Source organism: Dromaius novaehollandiae, chromosome 13 (assembly GCF_036370855.1).
Source record: "Dromaius novaehollandiae isolate bDroNov1 chromosome 13, bDroNov1.hap1, whole genome shotgun sequence".
In the NCBI taxonomy this organism is placed as follows: domain Eukaryota; kingdom Metazoa; phylum Chordata; class Aves; order Casuariiformes; family Dromaiidae; genus Dromaius; species Dromaius novaehollandiae.
In genome coordinates, this window is record NC_088110.1 from 19,148,878 (window position 1) to 19,167,400 (window position 18,523).

Consider the following 18,523-nt stretch of genomic DNA (forward strand, 5'->3'; position numbering starts at 1 on the left):
GGCATAAATTAAGAAACGCCCATTCCCTTTTTCAAGAGCTGCCAGGGTGAGCTGAAAAATATCAACCTAGGAAATCCCCTTGTCCTAGACATTCATGAAGGAAAAGAATGTAGAGAACTAGGACTGAATTTTATTTGAATCAGTGGTCTAGAAACCCACTGGATTCTAACTTCTCCAGCCTGTTTAATATTCCTGTTCTAGTCTGTATTGCAGACCCACTTGCAAAGGAAGGCCCTATAGCTCTAGAGAGCAGACTTTAAGCTTCGAGGGACATGGCTCTGCAGCAGAGTGATAATCCAAAATAATGACAATAGTGTATGCAGTTTTAGAGATTTTTAGTGCAGTTTTAAAAGCTATGTGCAAGTCTATAATGATTCCTGTCATCCAAAGTAAAATTTTAACCTAGCCTCCTCAAATCCAGCATCACATTTACCTCATATGAACATCAATGTTCACCTCCTCCCTTCTTTCCTGGGTTGCGTCAGACTACGTTCCTCTTCAGTTATATTCCCCAAGTCTGCTGGCTTTACTTACTGATATGCTGGAGCTGTGGGTCTAGTACGGACAACCCGAAAACTGCTCAGGACCCCGAGAGTACAAGAACATGAACAAAATCCTCATAGACGTTCCTAAAGAGGTCTTTAATAATGTAGCCCTCAGGTTAAATAAAAATCTTTGATCAACTGAGCATAGTTATTTATTATTCATTTACTTCTGTGCAAGGAACGCAGGTCATCCACTGCACCAGGCCCTGTCACAATCGTTTTTAACTCATCTGGAGACAGGCCTTTATTTATTGGAAATGAACATAATCCCATTGGCTTCAATAGGGTTTCATCAGCTGAAGTCATCAGCTAATCCATATCATAGTTACTAACTGATGATCCTTCCCAAGCAATGAAAGCTATGCCCCTCAAATGACATACTGTCTGCTATAAGGAATTCAGTGTCTAAACGTGGGATCAGTGACTTTTCAAACTGTTATGTTAAGATATTAAAATTCTGAAAATATTTTGTTCATGCCCAATTATTTTGGCTTAACTTTTTAGTAAAGCATGAACACATTCAGTCTCCCTAGGACATTTATTTCCTTTCTGAAATAACCACCATTTTGATTTTCAGTTGATTTCAGCAAATTTATACTAATACACCAGTATCCTCCAACTGCGTATCCATTCCATGAAGTCAATGACATTTTAGTGGCTAGGCTGGTAGAGTTTTCTTTCTTATTTGTTGCGTGTTTCCCTTTTATGTTTATGAGCTAAAATAATAATGAAGCCCTACTTAATGCTTATATTATTTTCCAAAGACTATTTTTCACTGAATAAGTGTGGGGAAAGATTTTTTAATGAAATAATACTGTTTACTACCAAAAAATATTTAATCATAATTACTTTAAGAAACATATATAAAAGTTAAGTAATAAAATAAAATGAGTTGGAGAACACAAAGGGAAAAAAAGACAGAAAGGATTAAGTAGAGTCATATAAGGAATAGGTTCTATTTAATGAAAATTTCTACAGTGTTCAACATTTTTATTATGGTTAATAGCACTGTGCTTCATTTTTGTCTGCAGTAATTGTGTATCCTTAATGAATGGGCACTCTTATTTCCCCATTGAGCACTGACAGAAATTAATAAACCTAATTCTGTAGGTTTAAGTTTAATTCTAGTGAAATATATAAAGCAGTTACATTTTCACTTAGCTACTAACTGGAATAGAAATGGGTTTAAGCTTTTCAGCAGCTTAATAGGGAACAAATTGGGTTTTCTTTTCTTTCTTTTTTTTCCCTCCTTCAGCTCTTGAGTCTATTTTTGTTGCTGCGTGCAAGAAAGGACATGTCATGACTGGTGAGGCTGAACAGAGCCTACCGTGAGAGTTGTGGACATTTTTTTTTTTTAGAAGTACAATTATCAGACTTAGCCCTTTATGCCAGCCTTGTAGTTAATGATTGGTGAAGACCATCTCCTTGGTTTACACTTTGATAGAGACTGCAAGCAATTGCAGACTCCAGATTGCCATCTAGAAAACTCAGCCGTTGCAGGGAAGAGCACCCAGAAGACAAGCTCTTGGCTCCCTATTCGTTCCTGGTCCAGTTATGCAAGGGAGTAAACACAGAAATAACCTGAAGCTGTGCTGTGCAAGGCTTGGTTGATATTGGGTATAATTATCTAAGGTTGCATAAAACTGAAACTGCCAAATCTGTGGCTCATGAACCAAATGCTGCATGGCAGAATATTTCACTCCTAAATGTCCTCTTTCCTGGAGGAGGAATGGGGTGTCCTGATGCCTTCCATCAAATTTCAAAAAAAAAATTAGGAGCCCCACCTTGAGTGTGATGTACCTGGTGCACAGATATGCATCACGTGAACAAAATGCACACATCCTCCCACCACAATACCAAAGCCACAGACCAATCATATATCTCATATTAGCTATTTGATGGACTGCACTGGCCCCATAATGTAAAAACTTTGATAATCTCCATAATAATCCCTAGCGGAGAGCAGGTGTCACAATTCCGAACTAACACTGAAGTGACTTTTAAGGTAGGCAAATACCTCAAAACCACAAAGTGGAATTCAAGGCAGAGTCTGATCCGGAACCATTAAATTCTGAGCTAAGGTGTTCTGCAGCCGCTAAGACCTGGGTAGTGGACCAAACGTGCGTCTTGCAGCTTTTTGGATTAACAATTTTACAGAGAAACTCCAGGTGCTGAATGAAGCCATTTCAGGAGTCACCACTGAGTGCCTTAAGGACTCAGCATATTCGCTTTTGAAAGAACCAATATTGTGACCACAGGTGGGCAATAATGAGACAATCATTTTAAAATATATTATTTTTAAAAACAAGAACAAAAACATCAGTCTGGCATCATGACAAAAGTGCTCTTTGGGAAAAAATCATACAGATCCTTCCTATCCTACAGTTTCATTTTAGAGTGGGCCAAATCCCCAGCTGGTTTAGATCAGCAGCTGATTTGCTCCAGCTAAAGACCTGCCCTGACATTTCATTTCTATTATTACCTTATCTTTTACAATCCCCACTGTCCTCATTTATCATCCGGGTTAGAAATTCCAGGAGCACAGTAAGGGGTAACCATGAACAAAGGAGCAAAGGAGGGGAAAACGTATCCGAGGATTACAGCAGAGCCACATCCCGAGTTAGTCAGCACAACCATCCACCCGTTTTGCTAGCTCATCACATTGAACTGTAGCTGAATGCACACTTCAAGAACTGGAGACAGAAGAGATGGAGAGAAGACAAAGGTGGAAATCAGATATGAGGAGGGTTTTGAAGTTGTTACAAGGAGGAGATATAGGAGGGCAACATGAGATAAGATCAAGTTGTTCGTGGAGGAGATGTGGACTGTGCAGAGCAGCAATGAGAAAGGAAGTGAGGTGCTGGGGGGCACCAGCAATACCACGGGGCGTGGGGACTGGGAGGCAGAAGAGAGCCAAGCACAACGGCTCTGGGAGAGAAGAGCCACGTACAGCTTCAAGCTTCGTTGTTCGGCAGCAACGGCTGCTGTGAGGAGTGCGGAGGGCTTGTCTGGGAGCTGGGCAGCTCCACTGCTCCTGCCTTGGCTTTGGTTTTGAAAAGCTGTACCAATCCACTGGGGAATCAAAAGCAACACCATGTGACCCTGGCTGACCAAAGATCTAACTATAGCAAAGGAAATTAAAGAACAACTTACAGGGTTTCCTCATTCTCTTTAGACTGCAACACATGGAGCTGCAACAGACTCTGAATTCAGGAGGAGACGTTCCAGAGAGAAATGAAATGAAGTAATGTGCTATCATGGGTCTTCCTGGGGGAGGCATGATAAAAGACTGCCTTTGGGAAAGGTCAGCCATACACTGAGCCATCTCTGCCCGTCTACATCAATTCTGTAAGCCTCCAGTGTTTTAAGTCAAGTATTTTGCGGGAGATTAGTGTTGAAAAGAAACAAACACTTACTAACCAGCAATAGGTAGCACCCTTCGAGGCAATGCAGTGATTTCTTAAAGCTATATGCCTTGTGCCTCATTCACCTTACACAAATTAGTTATAAGTAGCACAGCCTATAATGCATAATAATGCCTATAATGCACAACATAGGCTATGCTACTTATATAAGCAAGAGAAATAAGCGAGGCACCTCTTGAAGGCAGTTCAGGATCTCTGTCTGAATAGTGACTTAGAAGCTACCCGGTACCACTGTTGGGTGAAATAATCTGGTTGAGCCTGAAGGAAGATGATGGTAAGACCTAAAAATCTGAAAATGGCCATCAATGTTGTATCTCAGTGCTGAGATGAAAATCTCAAGCATTTAGCCAAATAGTGCTCAAAGGATATGCTCCTTAGCCTGTGGGTAATGTCCTAATGCTAAAAGAGCTGAGTATCAGGAAGAGTTGGTAACAACATCTTTCTTATGAAAACCATTTAGAAGAAAATTTACTCTTCCCAAATAATAGCTGCTGTCTAGAGAAAAATCTCTGAGGTTTTAGACATCAGTTTTTCAGATGTTTTCACATCGTGATGACTTAATTATTTTTCCCAGAACATCTAAATACCTATTCAGCTAGTGACAAATAGCTAAGAGCTTCACTTCAATAATCCATATATGAAAGCTGAGGTTATGTCTTTCGCTTAGTCATAGACAGGCATTTTCCTGCCCTGGTTCCCATCACTGCTGCCATTAGTAGCAGGCTAATAAAGATGCCCTGCAGCACCAGCCATCCTGTTGGGCAGCAGGGTTGAGTTTCCAACCTTTTCTAATGCACGACCAACAGGCACATACCTCTGCTGTTTGCCTACCTTCCAGGCGTCCCAGAGGACATACAAGTGTTTAATTTGGAGATTATATGCACCTAAGTTATTACTATAAACTACAGTTTCATCCTTATTTAAATTTCACTTTTGACTTAAGTGTATCATCTTCTAAGCTTCTCTTTAGAAAAGCAAACTTACTGTGCCACATTCTGTTTTAGAGCAATGAAGGAACAGCATAGGTGTAATGGACACTGGATCAACCACCTGAAATTCAAGTCTGTGCACTGTGATTGATTTCTCTTCACTGACAGGACCCATCAAAGAAAACACTGGCTCCTGTTCCAGAGCTGCACCTACTAAAGATCTACGCAATTTTATTAAATTAGTATGTCTTCATTTCTTTAGACAAAACTGCTGCTTCCCCAAGGCTGTATTTCATTCCATGTCCTACACATTTCCCAGGCAGCAGAACATTGTCATGCAAATCTGGCAGGCTTTCTCCGTGGTGTGCCACATCTAAAATCTGCCCCTACATGTTGGAGATCAAATTCCACCACCTAATATACAATTTTAGCCCTTTTGATTGCACCACCACCCAACACCCCCAGGAAATGAAGCTCTCCTGCAGCCATAAGGCGCTCTCAATCCTGAACGACCGGCTCCAGGTACAGCTGGGGGAATGGAGCATTACCTCCTTACCTCCTCATTTTTTAAATCAACTTTAATTACAGCAAAGCTCTGGGGCACATGTGCCAGCAGTGCTGTGAAGCTAGATTGTGTCCCAGGGTCAACTGCACGCAGCCACCGGTGCTGCAGGTAAAATGCCAGGGCACCACAGTGCGAGCTGAGGCCATGTCCACCTCCAGATGCTAACAGCTGATATTACAGACGGAAGGTTGAAAGAAATCCAGACAGGTATAAGGAGGAGGAGAAAAGGGAGAAGAAAAGAATATGAATAAAAATGGATTAAAAAGAAAACCTGACTTGATACAAAGTCGTTGCAGTGTATTAGCGCCCGGGGGTAGCAGCCATGTGCTGCGGGAGCGCTCAGCGCACCGGCTCTCTCCGGGGCTGCCGGCCCACGTCTCTGCTGCCGGATGGCGGCCCAGCTCGCACTGCGGCATCTCCTTCGCCCAGTCAGGAACAGCAAACTCCCACTTGAGCTTCAGCCTTATCGAGAACTCTTTACATAAGTGACCTATCATTAAGGTACACGGCAGTAGGACTAACACGGGCTACACTGGTTGAGCACTGAGAGGTGAAAGAAATATTTGACCTGTTTTCCTTCCCCATGTATGCTACAGGCCATAAACTATGCAAGCTGCAAGCACCACGGTGTCCAGACTTTGGAGTCCTAGATGATTATGTTTATTCTCTTTAGGGATTTTTTTTTGTTTGTTTGCTTTTTCCACTGAATCTAATGTTTAACTCCAGAACCACTCTAGGACATGTCATGAAGGCCACAGTCTGCTGCTTTTCCCAGAACAACATATTTCAAGAAAGGAACAAAATAATCAATGAAGCAGCATGACATTGAGACAGTCTGGAGGCCCCACACGTGGTTTAGTGTTCACGACAACAATAATTAGCCAGGTTTAATCACCGTAATCGTTTTTAAAATTTAACTTCAAAGTGGAAACCAGTTAGCTCAGGAATTTAGCCACCAGAATTTTGGCTCCACTGCAATCCACAGTGACTGCAAGTAAAACTTGACTCTTCTATGAATTTTCAGTAGTTTAAATAAAATGAGTTGGTGGGCCACCACTGATTCATAATTCACTGATTCAATTAATCAGAATCCATAAGACAACAACACATTTCCTCAAAAGTCACAGACTGGCATGGAAACTAAACCTTCCTTACACCCACACTAGTGGTGTCACTACAGCACAGAACTCTGGCAAATCCATCCTCAGTTGTACCAAGTCCTGATAAAGAGGGGATTTTGATTCCCAAATTGTCAGCTACAAGAATTTTCAGTCACACATGCATCCAAAGAGAAAAACAAATCTGATTACTGCTGGCATATTGCCCATTGCCATGTATAAGACCTTGACCCTATGCCATGAAAGTCAATAGGAGCATTGCTCTTGCCTTCGATGAATGTAGTTGGATCAAGCTGTTAATAAATAAAACTTAACATGATAAAGACCCATTTGGCAACACTCCATTTTACCGAAACCAAAACTGCTCGAAAGCTAAAAAGTCATATTAAAAAGTCAACTAAAGACCAGTACAGAAGGGTCAACAGGTATATATCAGAATTGGAAATGCACAGAGCTTCATCTTGAAGCCAACATAGTTCTAAAAACTAAATCTAAGCCAGTGTTTAAAATAGTCAAAAAATTCCTAGAAAATGTGTCATGCTCCTCTCTCCTGTAGGTCTTAGTCACCACAGAAGTGGGACACATTCTCTTCTCCTTTTTACTGGAATAAATCAGCAGTAACGTAACTGAAGCAAAGGTTATGCCCAACTGCCAGCTCAGAATCAGGCCCACAAAAGATTTGCTTAACTGTTTAAGTGACTGATGAATAACATCTTTTCTCAGTAGGGAAAACTACCAGTTTAGACAAGTATGGACCAGAATCCAAAGACAAGTAACACATTTGGCCTGTAATATATCCATATAGCCAAGACCTAATTATCAAAAGGAATGAAAAGATAAGCACTTTCCATTTGTTTTAATGGCGTTGTGGAGGTTAGATGAAGACACTACATGATTTTTACGCAGAAGTATGTGTACTGTTGCAGTGTTTAGCATGGTATTCAGTGCCTCCTATTAGTCTGGCTATGACAGATCGCTGAAGCATAGCCCTCACGTATATGGAACACGTATGGGAGAAGTGCTGCATTGCTCAACCTCTAGAAATGGCTTTTCCAGTTATGCTTCCTGAGGTGACCTATTAATCAGGGTGTACAACAGACACGGGCCAAAACAGAAGCCATTTTTAATCCACCACCTGAGTACGAATGATTGAGGAAGAAAATCAACTATAATCCTACCAGCTCCTATGTCAGAGATTGCAGACCACAAAGCCAACAAATGCAAGACAAAAAAAGAGCAAAAATTAGGATTACTTTTATCTTCAAAGAAACGGGCCACAAGTGATGGTATTAACCAATCCTTGCCCATTGATCTGAAATAGGAAGAATCAGAATAAGGCCTGAGGATCTCAAATCCTTAAATTTCAAATTTAATTTAATGAGGTAGTGTTCAAATTTTACTCCTTTTAGCTTGGTTTCAGCAGGTAAAACCAAATCTTGAAAAAGGTTCTGCTTTTTCTTGTCCTTTACTTATTAATGTAAATATGGAAAAAGAAAAATGAAAAAAGAATCAAATAAATGTCTGCTCATGTAATGTATTAATTCATCAGGGAATATTTAGGTTTCCCAACTTAAGAAACAAAAGTCCCCCTCACACATTCACACGAGCAAACAGCTAAGTGACAGCTGAGATTTGTTCCTGTGAATCTTCAAAACTGAAGCTGCAGCAGGCTGTGTTGGCAACAAAGTACAGGTGTAGACCATATGAGCTGATAAAAAAAGAAAAAAAAAAAGGATTCTTTGGAGCACAATCACATTTCTATGTGCACAATACATCCATGCCAAGGTGCACTCAAGCATCTGGAACTCACCACTCCGATCTGGAGTGTTTTTAACTAATTTCTGGGAGATTTACGCTGCCAGGTAGCTCTCACTAAAGCTGCTCTAACGAGTGCTAAAGGATTTGTCTTCCCCTGAAATGTGCCGGCTGCAGCACCAGTGACTTACGGAAGAAGCTTTAGTGATAAGCAAGGGTGACCAGCTCACATTATAAAAGGAACATAACTAGACGGGATCTCTAGGCAAGGGTCTGGAAGATCCTTCCACTTGTATAGTTAAGGACAGGAGGAGGATTTGGGACACAGGACACTAAAGAGCTGATAGGCAGAAGGAGGATCACTGTGGTCTACTTGGCTGGGTCAGAGCTGCCGTGTTGCCCGGAGCCTCAGCTGCAAGAAGCCTCTCTTCCCTGAAATGGGACATCCAATTTCTTTCGTTGTTGACACCATGGAATTAGGCAGCAGGTCTGGAGCTACGTGGCAAATGTCTGCTTTCAAGTGGGCCACTGGTTTCTGCATCACCCAGTGCGAATCTGGGTCACACATGTGAATACACATGACTAACTGGATTTTTGACAAGAGGCCAGAGTATTTCACCAGTTAAGGCCCTGGCACATCCAAAAAAGGTATTTCATTTTTATTTCATTATGAGGGGTTTTCCCTTCACTCCACAAGGAGTTATACAGCTTTTGGGTCAAGTTACAGATGATTTCCCCTCTCCAGGACTCTACCGCAAGCTGTATTTTCACTATTTTATGCTTCGTAGCAGCATAGTCCTCACCTAAATGAGCTAACGCTGTTGAATTTGAAGTTGCAGGGGCACGTGAATGGCCATGCAACCACAGGACCCTGCAGCCCCGTATCCCATGTGGAGCATGGCCGACCACAGCTGCTCCCGCAGGAGTACGGAGAAGGTAGCTGCGCATCCTCCCCCAGGCCCATCTCCACCCTCCGCCTTCCTGGCCCAGAGGGGGTGACTCAATATTTCATAGATCCCAGCAGACGTCTCCTCCTTGACCATGTCCAGTTCCTGCTTGAACACCGAACTCATTTCTTTTCGCTGCACAACAGAGCACATCCCGGAGCATCGCAGCGGTGTGTGAACACTGACCTCTCACGGGACCACCAGCACCTGCTATTAGGGCACTCTCTTCTTTAGCATAAAACGAGTGACCTCTCTTTTCATCACCACAATCCCAATTTTACCCCGCCACCAAGCACTTGATTTAATAAAGCAGGAGGAGGAACATCCAAGTCTTCTCTGCCTGGGGACTACCCCACATACAAGCCCAGGGACCACTGGAAAGGGATGGGGTTTTACTTGAACTCTTATTTTAAACAAAAACCCTTCAGGTATAAGCACAGCTGTCTCTGCTAACAGGGAAATTCACTTATATTAGATTACGCAAATAGTCAAGATCAACTACTACTAGGCACTTCAAGCCGGAGCAAGTAATCTCTTACTTAAATGAATCACTGGGTCATTTTAATCAGTTAAGTGGCTTAGCAGAGGAGTGCTTGCTGCTCCCTTTGGTTTCAAAGCTTCCCCGCCTGCACCGTCACCACCAAGAGAATCACAGCGCTGCACTCGGCTCACGGGCCCCAGCTCATCCAGACCCATTAACCGTGAGCTGAACTTTGTGTGGGTGAGAAGCCCCCTTAAAAACTGAGGGATGACTCACGGTCCTAAACATGTGCTTCTGGCTTTGTATCCTTGGTCATTGATAGGCTCTTTAAATGAGGCAGATGAAAGTTATTCAAAGCATTGAATAGTACTCAATAAATGATTGCAGATGTTACTACACTGGCACTTTCTTTAGGAAAAGAAAATAGAAGAAAGAAGGTATTTGAAGCACCATGGGCTTATTAATACACTGCTGCTACTTTATATTATCTTGGGAGAACCTGGAGCAGAGGAGTAAGGAGTAGCCTCTTCTTATTTCAGGGCATCTTATTTGCATGTATCTCACACTTGCTAAGGTCCTTTTTCTATCTGGGGGAACGGTGGAGAAAGGGAAACAAAGGAGAGCCGCAATGAAAGCAACCATGCAAGGAATGTTTCACAAAAGAAACACAAACTTCTCAGGAACAGCAAGAGATAAGATCAAGGTGAATAATCTAGAGCCCCCAAAACATTTTCAAAGGTGCTTCGGTCCTAGATGAAAAAGTCCTGTTAATTTTCTCTAGAAACTAAGCTCCTAAAGTCCCTGATGTATGTACTTCTCTCTTGCAAAAAATGCCAGTTTCTCCTCTACCAAGCAGTAGAAAGAGAGGCCCCACCAACGCACACACGAAACTCCTTAATTTCAGCTCCACGCTAAGTCATCAGTGGAACACGCCCATTCTTTATGTCTCTTTGCAACTTCCAGACATGTTTTACAAACTGTGAGGCTCTGGCTAATAATAAAAATGAGTATTAATAATAAACACAGACACTTTTGCAGTGATGGAAGATAAGACCAACTCAGTTTCGTAGGAAAAATAACACTAACAACCAGGTAGCTCTGCCAGCTCTGCCAATCTCCGCACGAGCCTGACCCCGGATATCTCAGACAGCAGAACAGGTTCTAGAAACAGGTTTCTGATACCAGATTATTTTCAAATGCAAAAAAATGCATAAAGGAGGAAAAGTACAACAGAATAAAGTGAGGTTTCTGCTAAAGAACTCTACCAAAGACCTGGCAGATGCTGCTGAGTTGTTGCACAGCCTCAGACAAGGCCCTTCCCTCCCCATAAAACCAAGGGAGAGACATTACAGAAGTGCAAAGAATTCTTCAGTTATTAGAGCAGGACAGGTCTGATATTTTCCCTTTTCAGGAAGACATGAACTGTGGAAAAGCTTAAAAAGAAAGTTATATTTTAATCTCATTTTTTAAAAAGCCAAAGAATAAGGCAGGCAGGCTATTCAGTGGGAATCCAACAAAAAACAATTGTCTTACAAGGGCAATTGAAAATCAAAGTGAATGAGTATTTATAGCAACTGAGCTGTTTAAAACAACAAACTGAAACTGCAGCAGCAACTACTTCACAAAGTCATATTCTTGAAGAAGGGGGAAAAAAAGATCAAAGATCTGCAGGCAGCCAGCTCTGCATACAAGTGGCTTTATCAGCTCTTGGCTGTGTTAAAGAGAGTCAGGCATCCTGAAAGAGAAAACATTTAATGAGGTGATGAACAACACTTTCTTGGCCTTAATTATAAGGATAGGACTAAGCAACAATAATTGCAGGATAAATTATTGTCAAGAGATATTTCCAAACAACAACAAAAAACCCATGTCATTAACAAACAATTATTTTAAGTCTCATTTACATATAAAAAAGAATAAGTGGAATAGTCCTCTTTTCCTTTTCCATTTGTGGGGGTGGTGGAAATTTTCAGGGTGGTGCATGGGAATTAGACACGCTACACCCAATATTGCTAAAGACAGATTAATTCTCTGCAGATCACACTGGAAATTGTACATTTGTATCCAAGGGCAGACTTCAACCCATCAAAACCTCAAACCTCTGTGATGTGCCCCCAAAGATTCAGGCATATTTAATGATAGGAACAGAAGACTAACTTCCTCGCAAAGCAGCATTTGAAGGAAATGGCAGAAAAGTCCCATTTAGGACAGAGCGCGTCAAGCTGTAGGTCGAGTGATCTAAATGTGCACAGCAGCTACTCACACCTTATCAGATGAGACTTTCAAAAGCTCACATTGCAGAAATGAAATGCAAACAGTAGCCTTGAGTCAAACGGGGTTTCGTGAGCCAACAACTGCACGTCGCACAGATGGAGGCAAAATGAGATCATGGCAATTGCTCGCGGGCATTTATCTCACCACTACTCTGAGCCTTTGGAGCCCGGGGAGTGGGAGGCCAGCGCAGCTCTGGCTCTATAAGCGTGCAGAGCCGGGTCTCCTCCTTCCCCACGTGAACTTCCCCACGTGAACAAATGCAGCAAAGTACCCGGCAGATTCTCAAAATGGTTCCTGCTTACGTATTAAAATAAATAGCCACGTTTCCAAAAGAGCTCAGCAGTCCAAAAGAGTAATAATTGCCACTGGTTTCTGAACTTTTTTTTTTTTTTTTCATCTAGCTACTTCTGGCTTAAATTTTCCAAGTAGCAACTAGTGATTTTGGGTGGCTAAACCAGAGACTTGATGAAGAGATTTTTTTCAGAAGTTGGAGGCATTTATTTCCCTGAAAATATGGTTGCTTAAAATTGTTTTAAGTTATCCCTCCAAAAATTGATTGCACCAAATCACTGGTTGCTTTGGAAAATGTAATCTCTCTCTCATGTATATATGCATGAGGGAAAGTTAAATATATACTGTGGTTGTGAATACAGTACCTATAAGGAAATCCCAATAAAATAAAGTGATGGTATTTGGATGTCTTTCCCATATGCAGGTATTTTGGCAAGTAACTTACCCACACACAGCGATGATTGGTTATGCTTAGAACAGACCAAGCTTATTATCATATGAATACACACAATAAGAAATCTCATTTCTTTCACAAAGAATGAAATAAAGCTGGGTACCACCAACGTTCTTCCTTCAGTCTCATCCAGACAATAGGGGCTATGATAAATATTATTGTTTAAGGAAAGCTGGAATATTTTTTCCTTTCTTCAAAACTCTGATAAATTTGTCAAACTACTTAAAGCATCAAATAGATTTTGCAGAAATCAGAAATTCATCAATGTCTTTACTCTTGCTACCACAAAATTCTGACAGAAAAAGCATAATTTGGACAACAAAGACTCCAATGCATGTCTGTTACATCAGTTACTAGATCTACAAAATCAGATTTTCAAACAGGATTAAAAAAAACCACATTTTAAACATTTCACCCCTTAGCTTAACAAAATGCAAAATCCACTGAATAGCAGTAGTAGTTCCCAGCTTGTATTTCAGACATATTTTGAAGTCCACAGGCTACTCCAAAGGAATCCACAAAGCGAGCCAGCAAGACTAGTTTTCTATAGGTTTACATTTGCTGTATCTGTTAAAAGTGCCAGATCTCCTTGGTAAAAGAAAGGCTCCATTAATTCAAAAACCTTCTCACCTACATGGTCCTAGCTCACAGCACGCAAAAATGAATGCATACGGTGCAAACAATTGAGAAGAATGTCCTTAGATTATAAAAATACATACACAGCTACAAGGCAATAAGAAACAAACAGTTTAATCAAGAGTTCAGTAAATTCCAAGATTCTAGCCAAATCAGTGGGATATGAATAAGACCCTTCATACTAACTACTTAAGACCGGGATTATTTTAGTGACAAAGACAGAATAAAAATGTGGTTTTTTTCTAGCACTTTGCTTACTGACATGAGACATCACGCTAGCTGCTTCATTTCTGCCCTTATTGTGATTATTGTAAATTAAAGCCTTGGCTCGCAAAATAGAGAGAAAAGCACAGTTTCTATTTCAAAAGCTCCCTCTAGCTTTTCCTAACTGTTTGTTACCAAATTTTCCTGATGATCTGCTAGAAAAAGCAGCTTAGAGTCAAAGGTGGTCTCATCAGTCTTAGAGAAACACAAGCACATATTGTATAACCAATTTCAAGTAGGTTTTTAATTTGTAAAAGCCACACAGTTAAGACGACATTAAAAACCCACCCTCTTCTTTTGATTCGAGATCAAAGAGATTTTTTCGAAAAGTGACATAACCCTTAGATGTCCCAGAAAACCACATTTGCCACAATTAACCAACTTCAGCCTCGAAGCCGCACACACACAGAGGAGCTAGCACAGCGTGTTCGGAGCAGCCAGGGTTTATTGCAATTGTGGGCACGTCTGGAATAAACCACCCCGGGTCAAGCTGCCCACGGCGGTGCTCCAGCACGCGCTCCACCGGCCACAGCGTCAGACACAGCCCGAAGCGACGGATCTGGCATTGCGGCGCTAGGACCTGGAGGCGGTGTAAATCAGCATAGTTCAACCAAATTCACTGCAATCTCCTTGATTTATACTAGGGAGAATCCCATCTATCAAATACGAACTGGATGGAGGTCAATCACACCACACCGGGAAAACGCTCAGTTCTTACGGTACAGACGCTTCTTTTCCTCCAGGGACAAACCAAAGACTGGCGACTGCCCAGAAGTATGAGACAGTAGAAGCAGAAAGTTGTAAAAGAAAATGACAGTGGTCTCACGGAAAGAGAAATTAAGAAGTTAGAAGCTGTACTTTTAGCCAGAAGGATATATCGGAAATTCCTCATACATAGTCCCCTAATAATACTTGATCTAAGATGGATGGACAAGGTACCTGGTTTCAGAGGTGCTTACGGTCTACTCAGTCATCACAATAAAATTGTTATGGGAGAAAGAGATGCCATCACATGTATTCCAGAAACATAAGATGAGAAATCCATCAAAGATGCAGCACATGAGTAATGGAAACAGGTAAAGCTGATAAATGATCTTTCATGAATGATGATAACTCCTCTGAGGGAAAGGTGATGCTTTAAAGTCATACCCACTTAAAAACCGAGTTCATGGTGCATTGTCTGGCACAGTCTGACACAGTTTAAAACATGAAGGACAGCTCTTGTCGCGTGGTCCATAGGTAACAGCAGCCCATCAGCAGAACACAGAAAGACACTGGAAGCAGGGAAGCAGAGTGTGTAATAAGAGCACACTTCAAACACAGGCCATAGCTTCTGGGGTAAACCAGTGCCACGAGCAGTCACATGCACTGGTCTCAGATACATGACATTTAGAAAAGTGAGGTACCAAATAATGCATAACCTTGTGTATTCCTTTTATATATTTTAACCCCATCCCATCTTTACATGTACTTTCAGAGATGCACCGTTTTCCAGCATTAAAGTACTATGCATGCTATAGTAATGCATAGGAGAGAGTAAAAAAAAAAAAAGCCATTATGAGTTTAAAAATTGAGAATTTCATGGGAGAGCTACTATTGTCACTACAGACACACCAGAAAGAATTACTGCATTAATGACACTGCCCTAACATTAAAGGATTAAATAAGAAAAGCAAAGTCTTCTATAAACTCAAGCAAATGTACAGACAATGTCAAAGCTATTTGGTCACAAACTGGAGCCATCATTTTAACTTTGGAGGCTTGCACAAGAAGCTATTCTGCACTGGAACTGCCACAAAAATGGGAAGGAGAAAATGAATGGGACACGGAAAATTTGGACTTAGCTTTCTCAAGCAGTGTAAAGTGCTAGACAGCAGCAATACTTATACAAGACACCAGAATGCTGAAGACTTTACTATTGCCCATCACTGAATGTGATGTATGGGCTGAGCTTGTCATACATACACAAAGACAGACATGAATTGAATTGTCCTCTGCAGAACAAAAGCATTCCTCCCCTACAGGAAACCATAACTCTTCCTCATGATCAGTGGAGTGATGCAACATGCCCCTTTGCTCAGCCTTCCAGTGTGTGTATGTGTGTCTATTCACATAGGCATAATAGGGTCTATTACCTCCTAGAGCTAGTAATAAAGTACAGATAAGGGAAACAGCAAGCCCATATTCTGCAATATGCAGAGGACTGAAACCAAATTGATCAGTGGGCCAAAAATCAACACACATACGACAGCAGAAACCTTGCTTTTTCTTAACTTCACAAATTGCCCTAATTAGAGAATCATTTCAAAAACACCTACCAGCCCAATTTCAGTGGGCTGACTTGCAAAGAAGAATCCAAGAGACCCAACTGAGACAGAATCAGGCCTTCAGCTTCTTCAGGATGACCAGTATCAGCTACTTCCAGCCATATCTGTCTATCTTCACCACGTTCACAGCATACTACAGCCTCACCTGTCACAGTATGTTATACTTAGCATTGCAATTATTTATAACAATGCGTAATCATGAAGACGGTAAATGCTGTGATAGAAGTGAGGAGACAGAAGATGACATTCCTCTAAGTTCAACAGAACTGATATGCATCAGAACTTGAATGGGTCATCAGCAGGTGTAAATAATGATGAAAATATGCCATTTCACACCAAAAGTGAGTACCAAATCCATCCATCCACATACACAAATATCCAGCAACTTCTTTCTGTACTAAAGAAAGCCATGGATCCATTTAAATAATTACATTCTTCTAGGAAGTCTCCCATCATTGGCCTTTTAATGGATTCTTCTCTAAAAACATTTGTTGCATGTATGTTTCCATTTTCCTTGAAATTTCAAAAGAGTTGGCATAGTTAACTTAGAATACTGCTAGTTAATTGTTGGCGAGAAAAGACAAATTATGAGCAGGGGAACTGTTCTGGGAGGATTTAGTGTATTTGAATAATTTAGACCCCTGCCGTTAACGTGACAGGATTGTTTTTCTCTTGCAGTAGCCTGCTGCTACAAGAATTAAAACTGCCGTGGCAGGCTACAGCTTGGTCTAGGCCTTAGTAATGAGCTTTATCAGTCAATAAATGATTTTATGCAGCAAATTAAATTGTAAATTTGGTTTAGGTGGTAAATATTTAGAGAATAAAGATATCCAGCTAATGAGGAGAACTGGGTGTGGAAAAATATAATGCAAATGTCAATCCTTTAAATCTTCAGTGGAGTAGGGTTTTGCAGAAAGTTTATTGCCACTGTCTTCTGGTTTTTTTTACCTTTGCAAACAGCAAGGGAACACTATCTCCATTGTATTTACAGATGCTAGAGAAGGAGGGAAAGACTTTTGTGAGCTATTGCGCTAGCCAGGACGCCATGCACACGCTTGGCTCTCAGACCGAAGCATTGAACGGCCTCATGTTGAAAGCACTAGCATGGAGACATTATACATGTTACACTCACAACGGACAAGCACAGCAAGTTTGCATGGGAGGTGTGTCTCAAGGGTAAGTTAGGAAGCTGGCAACCTGCTCCTGGCTCTAGTCTCTACCTCTAAACACAGCTCACTTGTAAAGAGCTCTTTGGTCCTCAACCTGTAGCAAGAGACAGTAGCAGCAATCTGCAGAGGCCACCAGTTTAAAACATCCTGACATACTTCTGACAAGGTGACCTTTCAGCTCTGGAGTTTACTTCTCCCTGACGGCTCTCCCAAATCCAGCACTGCTCCGTGTCCCACCCTTGAGGGCATGTACATGGAAAGGCATTCTGAGAACATCAAGCAATCAACAGGAGGAATATATTTTTAAAAGGCACATCTGGATTAACATGGATGAAAGTATCCCGAACAAATAAGTTGCATTTGTTCAAAGGTCAGGTGATTAGCAATATGCTGCTTCAAAAGCAGAGAGAGAAACAGTCTACCTAAAAGCTGACTTCCAAGATGAGCCCTTGACTTCCAGTTATGCTCCAAGGACTGTTCTTTCTCTAGAGAAGGTCTGGAAAACTTATTAATCTTAGCAAGGGCATTTATTACCAAGATTAAATTCTTTCATTTAATTTTTTTTCTGTGGCCAAAAGGTCAGCTTTGGAGGGGAGGGGGAATCTGTGAAAAAATGTCAATCAGCTCCACAAAGAATTGCTGGAACTCATCCTAAAACTATGAGCATTAACTCTGCTGCCCTTGGTCTGTTTCTAACAGTAGTAGCATTTATTTTGTGATTTCTGCTGGATCTATTATTCTCTGCTTTCTGACAAGGAAAATATATGCAACTCCTGACAGAATGAGCGAAACAATGGCTTTATTTATGCCTTCCAGGTGACATAGCCAGATGGCAGAATATAGCACAAACAAAGCCAGAAGTGCCTGTACGCCGTGCAGGGCTAGCACACAACCTACTCCAAGGTGGGGAAACCATCTCCTTTGAGGAGACTCAAAAGACGACCAAGAATCGAAGCCAGAAAATCCATTTTCAACCAGTTGCAGGCTCAGATACGGGTCAGTTCACAGCAACAGGACAGACGGAGGAGAACCTGGAGGCTGGACACCCCAAACCATCTCAAAGACCCCACTGAGGCATGGGTGTCGCTACACTGCGTGAGCTCCTTGCCTGTGCTCAGTTGAAGCCTAGCCTTGCACTTCAGAACCCATTTGATAAGGCAAAGAACAAAGGCTTTCCACCAAGGCAATCAATTATATGAGCCTTTAAAGTAAAATTTGAAAAGGACACAGTTGCATATTGAAAGGAAATTGAGCCACAGAATATCCTAGTAAAACTCAGTTGGACCCACACACTGTACACTCCAAACAATATGCTATTAAGTGCAATATATCCAAACAGCACC

The 18,523-nt window shown here is 41.4% G+C and overlaps 1 long non-coding RNA gene across 1 annotated transcript in view; it reads right to left on the reverse strand.

The window, feature by feature from the left end:
• LOC112987615 (uncharacterized) overlaps nucleotides 1-18,523 on the reverse strand; it is a 701,714-nt gene that overhangs the window by 293,386 nt on the left and 389,805 nt on the right. The window lies entirely within an intron of this gene.